General features: G+C 41.3%; 1 pseudogene; it reads right to left on the bottom strand.

Moving 5' to 3' along the window:
• LOC110268387 overlaps positions 1-8,223 on the bottom strand; it is a 12,964-nt pseudogene that overhangs the window by 4,025 nt on the left and 716 nt on the right.

Genomic DNA, 8,223 nt, shown 5'->3' with positions numbered 1-8,223 from the left:
ACAGAAAAATATCCAAAATAAAAGAAAAAGTATGTAGTAGTTCACCAAAATAAACGCCAGAGATGGCGACCTCCCCACACTTAAAATAAAGCATCGTCCTCGATGCTCAATCAAGCCGGGTGTGAAGGAGTGTCATCACTGGTAGGGATAGCGGCTGGGGTCTCTGTGGCGATGGTGGGCTGAGAGTCTGGCTGCTGTAGAGGGGGGACTGACTGGATCGGGATCTCCGGATCTGCAGTCTCTATCTGGGGCATAACCTTCTGATGCGAGGCAGCCTGCTCTGTGGCTGCCTGCTGATGAGTCTCCGCCTGGGAATGAGTCTCCTCCTCGTGCTCATCCTCCTCCTCCTCTGATGGCTTTGAAGGGGTTTCGGGCTCGGAGGGGATGTCGGCGCCCTGTCTGATCATCAGCTTTAGGTGGGAATAGCGACGCCTGCTGCGGCGCTCCAATCTCTCATACCGGCGCCTGTTACGGCGCTCCATCTGATCAAGCTGGCGGAATAGACGGTGCATGAGGCGATAAACCGGCTCAAAGGCGGGTGGAGGTGCAGTGGTGGCAGCAGGGGCAGCTGGGGCAGCTGTGGATAAAGAGGGTCCAGCAGACGGAGGGGCTGTCTCATCAGGAGCAGTGATAGGTGGTGGTCTGTAGCCCAAGGCAAGGAAGTTCCTGCTGTGCGGGATGATCTTCCTGCAGTCCGCTGCTGGTGGTCGCTCATCGGCATCCTCCCAAGGCACATCAGCCTGACGGCCTAGCCGTGTAACCAGATAAGGAAAGGGGAGGGTGCCTAGAACGTGGGCCCTGGCCATATAATGCCGGATAAAACGAGGCAAGTACAGGTCTTTACCCTCCAGAACACACCAGAGGAGGGTGATCATGGAAACCGGGATCTCAGTCTCATGAGTACTCGGCATCACATAATTGCTCAAGATCTGATGCCATAGCCGAGCCTCATCATTTAAGTACACTCTCTTGATCCTTCGAGGCATAGTGGTGTTCTGACCCATCTCCCAAGGAACAGTAGGGTCGAGAGCAATCCGTGCCTTCACAGCATCCCAATCAAACTGCATCTGGCCCATGTCCTCCTCAGCCTGTGCATAATCATCTGGCTGATCGGACTTGGCTGGAAGCTGGAGAATGGTCTCTATGGCCTCCTCAGTGACCAGAATTTGCTTTCCCCTCAGGTTTACTGCATCAAGGGTAGTAAGGTAGTAGTTGCAATAGAATTCCCTGACCCAAGATGTATTGACCTCTGTCAGTGATCTCTCCAGAAAGAGCCAACCCCTTTGCTTGATTTGCTCAATAGTGTATTGCTGGAGGGCTTCTGGAATCTTCAAGGTACGTTCCAGGTATAGATTTCTGGAGTCTGCAAAAGTCGGGTACTTCAGCTCACAGTACCGGTTTGCAAATTTTATAAGATCAGTCGAAGGGAGCAGCTGGTCAGCTTTTTCTTGCTGTGTGAAGTTCTTCTCCCGCCATGATGAATCGTGCATTAGAGCAATGATGGACTGGGAGGAATCTCCTCTCTTGCGCTTGCCGGTGGCCTTGCCTTTGCCTTTCCTTTGTGAGGCAGACATCCTGAAAAATAGAAAACCAGGAATGGATAAAAAAATATAGGAAAGCAAATAGGCAATTAAACAAAGGAAACTCAAAGCGGTAAGGGAAAAATAAAATAAGGAAAATGAGTAATTGGAATGGGATTGAATTAATGTTAAATGGAAAGAAAATAAACAATATGCCATGGTTAGAAAGTTAGAGGAAAGTGAAAATAATCAGAAAAGGGATCAAAAGGGTTAGAATGGTTAAGATTTGAAAAAGAAATTAGTAAATTAAAATCAGTGAGTTAGGAAAGTAAGTGGCATAGAAAAAAATTCCATATAACAAGGATTCACAGGTAAGAATATAAGTACTCATAATCGAATAAAGAAAACAGGGTGATGCTGATTCAAATAGAAATAAAGAAATCAGAAATTGGAATCAGTGAATCACAAATGCATGTTAAGAACCAGGAAATCAAAAGAGGAAAAGAAAGTGGCCCTAGCATTCATGAAATGGTTTGGGGAAAGCAGAATAAAATAGAGTTGCCAAACCAAAACAAGAATGAAAACAATTTTTAAAAAAATTTGGGCAGCACTCCGGCTAAAAATGGATTGTCCCGGAAAATAAACAGCAATCAGATCAGTTCATATGAATTAAAAGAAAGCAAGCTGCATGTACATAGATATAAAATAAACATAAAAACTCAATGTAAACAACAGCAACATACAAGAAAGCAGCATATGAAACATGATTATAGCAGCAACAGATTTGCACATAGGATAAAACAGAAGTAAGAACAGTGCAAGTAAACAGACCTAGATCCACTAACCACAGCCTAAGCTACCTAACAACCAAAAAATCCACTACAACATGCAAGTCTAGCTATCCTAATCATGAACATAAATGGAATAAAAAAGTGACAAACAGATAAAAAAGGTTGCGTGTTGCGGAACCTGGTAAGGCGATCGCATGAGAGGGGGGAAAGAAGGGTGACGCGATTGCATGGGTCGCGCGATCGCGTCGCTGGAAGTTGTGCTAAACGCACGACTCTAGCGCCATTTTAGCGCAACTCTCTGTCTCCTTTTGGGGTGATGTAAAATCCATGCGACGCGATCGCGTCGCTTATGCGGTCGCGTGGGATTGGTATTGGGTAAGTGACGCGATCGCATGGGGCATGCGATCGCGTGGGCTAAATTGTGCGAAACGCACAAGGGCCGCACGATTCCAGCCCAACTTTCTGTTCATTGGATCCTTACGCCGATATATATATCACGCAGCCGCGTGGGTCACACGGTCGCATGGGTGGTGTTTTTCGCGATATGACGCGATCGCATGGGGTATGCGGTCGCGTCGTGCAACCCCTTTTTTTTTTAATATGCTTGAAAAATGCAGAATGCAATGACTATCATGAATGCTTATGCGTGATTCCAGGTTTAATAAATTAAAATGAAAAAGGAAAAATGAAAACAATTAACAAGAAATAAGTTGAAAAAGAAGCGGCCATACCATGGTGGGTTGTCTCCCACCTAACACTTTTAGTTAAAGTCCTTAAGTTGGACATTGGAAGAGTATCCTGTTATGGTGGTTTGTGTTTAAATTCGTCCAAAAATTTCCACCAGTGCATGGAATGCCAATAGCCTCCGGGGTCCCAAACTAGGCATGTAAAGCTTCTGAGCAGCTTCAAATAAATTTTTAGGCTCCTGGGGTAACAAATGTCAGAATAAACCTCAGGGTTCCAAGCCTTGCGTTTAAATCCGCCTCCGTCTTGGTCTACATGTCTCCATCCGGGCGGTTTAAAAAGTGGAATCTCACCGTGGTGACCAAACGTTCTCTGTGATCCATGCAATTGAGCATGATACCAATCCGTGTACTTCGAGGTGAAGCGTGGAACCTTATTGAACCTGGTGCACCAGCTCTGAATACGAGCCATTTCCCTCTTACTCTTAAAGCCGCAGAGAGCTCTAAGCTGGCCATCTGTTTCAAGCAAACCATATTCAAGTGAATAAGTAAAATTATAAGTTAAGGATTGTACCCACTTGAAGCTTGTATTGGGTGGTAATGGCCTTGGGATAGGTGTTTTTGGTGGTTCTGCAAGTTCCGTTTCCTTGTGTTCTTCTATGAATTCTTCCACTTCCTTACAAAGATTTTCAATTGTATCTGTATCTTGGTCAAAGTCTTCTATGTCTTCCTCATCACTCGAGTCATAGATTGGAGGTTGAGAGAAATCTACCTCCGCATCACTTTCATATTCACTTGGGGAAGATTCTTCGATCTCATAGAATTCACTTGCGGACGCAAGTTCATCACTAGGAGAACTAGACTTGTGATGATCATCATCAAGGAAATTTGCTTCTTGGATTATTCCGTCTGATTCTTCGAAAACGACTTGCCTTGGAGATTGTACGGTATCCTCCTTAGCATTAACTATGGCATCTTGGACGGAGTTTTCCTCAATTCTGGATTCCCAAGGAAGTTCAGCATCGCCTAGATCTTCAACCAACTCTTCTTCTTGAACAAGGACAGCTTCTTCCACTTGTTCTAGTACGAATTCATTCTCTGTCTTGTCCACTGGAGTCTCTAATATTTCTTTCATGCTACGCTCTTCGTCGGGCTGTCCACATGGAGCTGTGGTTGATCCTTGTATATTTGAGCGCCTGGTGGCCCATTGAATTAGTGCTTGCTCTATATTAGAACCAAACTCAAAGCGAGAGGGGTGAGAGTTCATAGTAGCAAATAAAGATAAAAAAGGAAAAACAAAAGTAAATAAACAAGCAAAAGAAAAATATTTTACAATAACCAATAATAAGGCACACGTTAGCAGTTCCCCGGCAACGGCGCCATTTTGATGAGAGAACTTTTGCGTGGTCTAGAAAATTGCGGATAAATTCTCGTTGCAAGTATAGTTTCTAAACCTTCAAAAGTCCCTTCATACAAACGTTTTGGGTGTCACAAGTAACAAATCCCTTTAGAAATTGTTAACCGAGTATTCAAACCTCGGGTCTTCTTCTCAAGGAACTGCGAGGAAGTATGTTCTTATTATTGGTTATAAAGGTTGTAATCGGGGTTTAGAAGGTGAGAAGCAAGTAATTTAAATGACAAGTGAATTAAATGGCAAAAAAAATAAATAATAACTGTAAAGCAACCTTTAGTAAGGTAGAGAAATTAGAGGTCCAACTTAGTTATCTCTCTCAACAATAATGAAAGTTGAATCTAAACTCCACTTGGTCAACCTTTACCAGGGCAAAGGAAAGTCAAGGGACTAATTAAATTTACTTTTGAATCCTAATTATTTCCTCAGAAAAGGTTGGGATTATTCAAGTTCAGCTCAATTAGCAAGATCACGATTATCAATTGTGTTGAGTTTAATAACTATTGAGTTACTAAATTCTTAACCAGAACCAAAAGGGGAAAAAGTAAAATTGCTGGAATAATAAAGAGGTCCTTAGATGGGAAGCAATGGTAACTTAAATCAAAGAGAACAATCATAAACTGAAAATACCTCAATTATCATTAATTCAATTAACAGTCTGTAACATGAGAGAATTCATAAATCAAATTATAATAATCAATTCAAATGTTGGAATAAATAAATAGAAGTAATACTAAAAGAACATTAAACCTGGGATCCAGAGTTACTCTTAAAACAATAAGAAATCCTAAATCCTAAAAGAGAGAGAGAAGATCTCCCTCTCAACTAAATCTAAATCATTGAAAGGTAAAAATATGCAAGCTCTCTTTGAATAGAAGCATTCCCACACTTTATAACCTCTGGGCTATGCTGTCTGTACTTGGATCTGGGCCAAAAAGGGCTTCAGAATTCACTGGGGGCGTATTCTGTAATTTTTGGTGCGTGGCCTCTGTCACGCGTCCGCGTGGGTCACGCGGTCGCGTCATTCGGAGCTTTTCCTTGCCACGCGGTCGCGTCAGTCATGCGGCCGCGTCGCTGCTGATTCGTGCTTGGCACGCGATCGCGTCATCCATGCGATCGCGTGGATACCACTTTCTTTAAAGCTCCGTTTTGCTTTCTCCTTCCATTGTTGTATGTTTCCTTTTGCATCCTTTAAGTCATTCTGCCTTAGAAAATCTGAAACTACTCAACACACTAATCACGGCATCGAATGGAAATAATGGTAATTAAATTAATCAATTTTAAAGGTTAGGAAACATGTTTTTCACAATATGACATAATAAGGAAGGGAAAGTAAAACCATGCAATTAATGTGAATAAGTAGGTGAAGAGTTGGATAAATCACTCTAATTAAGCACAAAAGAACTCATGAAATATGGGTTTATCAACGTCGCATGGTTTATCATCATAAGATGGTTCCTGTGAAGGATCCACTTCACAGGAATATAAAGTCTAATTGATCCCAGCACATTACCGGAACTTTCAGCTAGCCTTAAATCAGCAACATTGGTTATTGTAACAAAATCACTTCTCAATCCTTATACTTCACAAGAACACTCTTCAATTGTGGAAACCGATCCTTTATTGTATCCCTTATCATTGTCAAACTACAATTCACCGGCAGTTGCGCCCATCGTATATCCTCTCCAAATATGAACTTCACTGTCCTTGTAACCGCAGTTTCTCACCGCTTAACAGGTCTTGCTTCCAAATTGTGTTTCTCAGTTGGGTTCTTGACCACTTCCTTATCCTCATCCTCAACATGACTCTTCACATTCTCCTGCACATGATCCGTTTGCACCACCTCCTTGTGCACAACCTCCTTATCCTCTTCCATCTTCTCGTCACTTTTCTGGTGATGACCTTTCTTCTTCTTTAGATTCTCCTTCACCACTTTTCGCAACCGGGCAACTGGAGGCTCTGCGATTGTAGCCAAAGCAATCTCAATCTCATCTATACTGATGTCTGAGTTGAATTATTTCCCTTCCATTGTAACGCCAATATCTTTCTCACATTAACATTACTCTTGATTGAAAATTGACAATAAGGATCGACATATAGGGAACTACTTATTCCCTATAAATGAGCCTTATGTATTACGAAAATGATCACCTCTAAAACATTGAATACCACATTAGTATTTAATTGTTCCTTGACCACGGAATCATATGATATATTAACCTGATATATGAGGCGGCATGATATTCAGGATGAATAAAACAAATTCATTATATGGCATTATACTTTATCAACATAAAAAAATAATGATATAACATACGATCATAGGAGTAGAGAATCAGAAGACCTGCCTGCTGCAGAAGCATGACTCCACAACTCATAATAAAAAATCAGCCAAAATCTGATAATTCCATAGCAGACAACCTCTTGAACTACCTGCCACAAGCATGATAATGTCAAATTGTGATACTAAATTGATGGACTACGACAAGTGTCAAAACTGAACACAAGAATTGGGATGAACAAGAAGATACTAATCAAAGTACAAGACCTAGTTGAAGAATCATTGTGAGATTCAGCACCTTTACCTAGGGTTACACGATCGGACACAAATTCGGATCGGTCAAGAATAATTTTAAGGAACATCTCTTAAAAATGTTCAGCCATCTTAATCTGCAAGAGGACGAGTCCAATCATACTCTTAAAATTCTTTTTCTTCTGCTTAACACAAAATAAAATCCAATTTACCTCATCATTGTCGAATTCTACAACTCCAAATGGAACAAATGTGGATATAACAGATCTACGATGAGCAACATGAAGATCAATTTCCAGTTTCTCAGCCTCTGCTGGAAGACATGGCATGATGAATAGACCAAACTTTTCGTAAACCCTATCCTCTGGAAAGGGGCAAAATTTTATGTAGTATGAGTTGAGATGAACAATTTTCTCTTATACTTTCCAAGACTTTCTAAAGGGAGAAGAAACTAACATCTAATGTAATTCTCCACTTGACTTGTCATCTGAAAAAAAGGGGGAAAAAGTGAAATACGACAGCAATTCAAGGAAGAGAATAAGAAACCCACTAACCTAAAGATCAGTCCGAGAAGAGGGCCACTATGAACAGCGATGACCCTCGGGGGAGCAGATGTCGTTGCCAATTTGCAGGAAAGGCTGAAGATAGGGTCACAAAATTGGGTGAGTGCTTTATTTTTCGCGGGTTTGGGGCTATCGGGGTTTTTGGTTTGGCGGGTGGATTCAATTAAACCGGATCTTAAATGAAAATGAGAATAAGCTTGGTGTGACAACGAAACAAGGAAATTGAAATTGAAAGCTATAGATCTCAGGACTCAAGATACTAGATAGCCAAGTCTAGATCTCACTGCCTTCCTAGATCCAGCAAGAACAATTGCAAAGGAAATAAAGAAATGTAAATTGCAGAAGAGTAGAAGCCAAAGCAGTTAACAGAAATGGAAATTCAATTATGCAGAAAATTAAATGAGATCTCAAGGTGAGATTGAAACAGAAGTTCTTCAATTCTCCACCCAAGATCCGAAACAAGAAAAGTAAAAAGTGCTCAAACAAGAATAAGGAAGAAGAGAGATCAATTCTCCTCCCTAATTCTCTTGAATTCTAAAAACAACAATGCAAAAATGTCAAGGTGCTCTCCACTGTAAGTGTTCTGAAAATTCTCTCCGAAAACGCTCTCTTTAAAACTTAAATCCTAAGCTATTTATACACTTTCTTCAAATGGTCTTCAAGTAATTGGGTTGATAAAGGCCTTGGTTGATTGCTCTTGGAGTTGGAGAAAGATCCATTGT

Source organism: Arachis ipaensis, chromosome B10, assembly GCF_000816755.2.
Source record: "Arachis ipaensis cultivar K30076 chromosome B10, Araip1.1, whole genome shotgun sequence".
In the NCBI taxonomy this organism is placed as follows: domain Eukaryota; kingdom Viridiplantae; phylum Streptophyta; class Magnoliopsida; order Fabales; family Fabaceae; genus Arachis; species Arachis ipaensis.
Note: the sequence above shows the minus strand (reverse complement) of the source record. Positions and strands in the feature narration are given on the sequence as shown.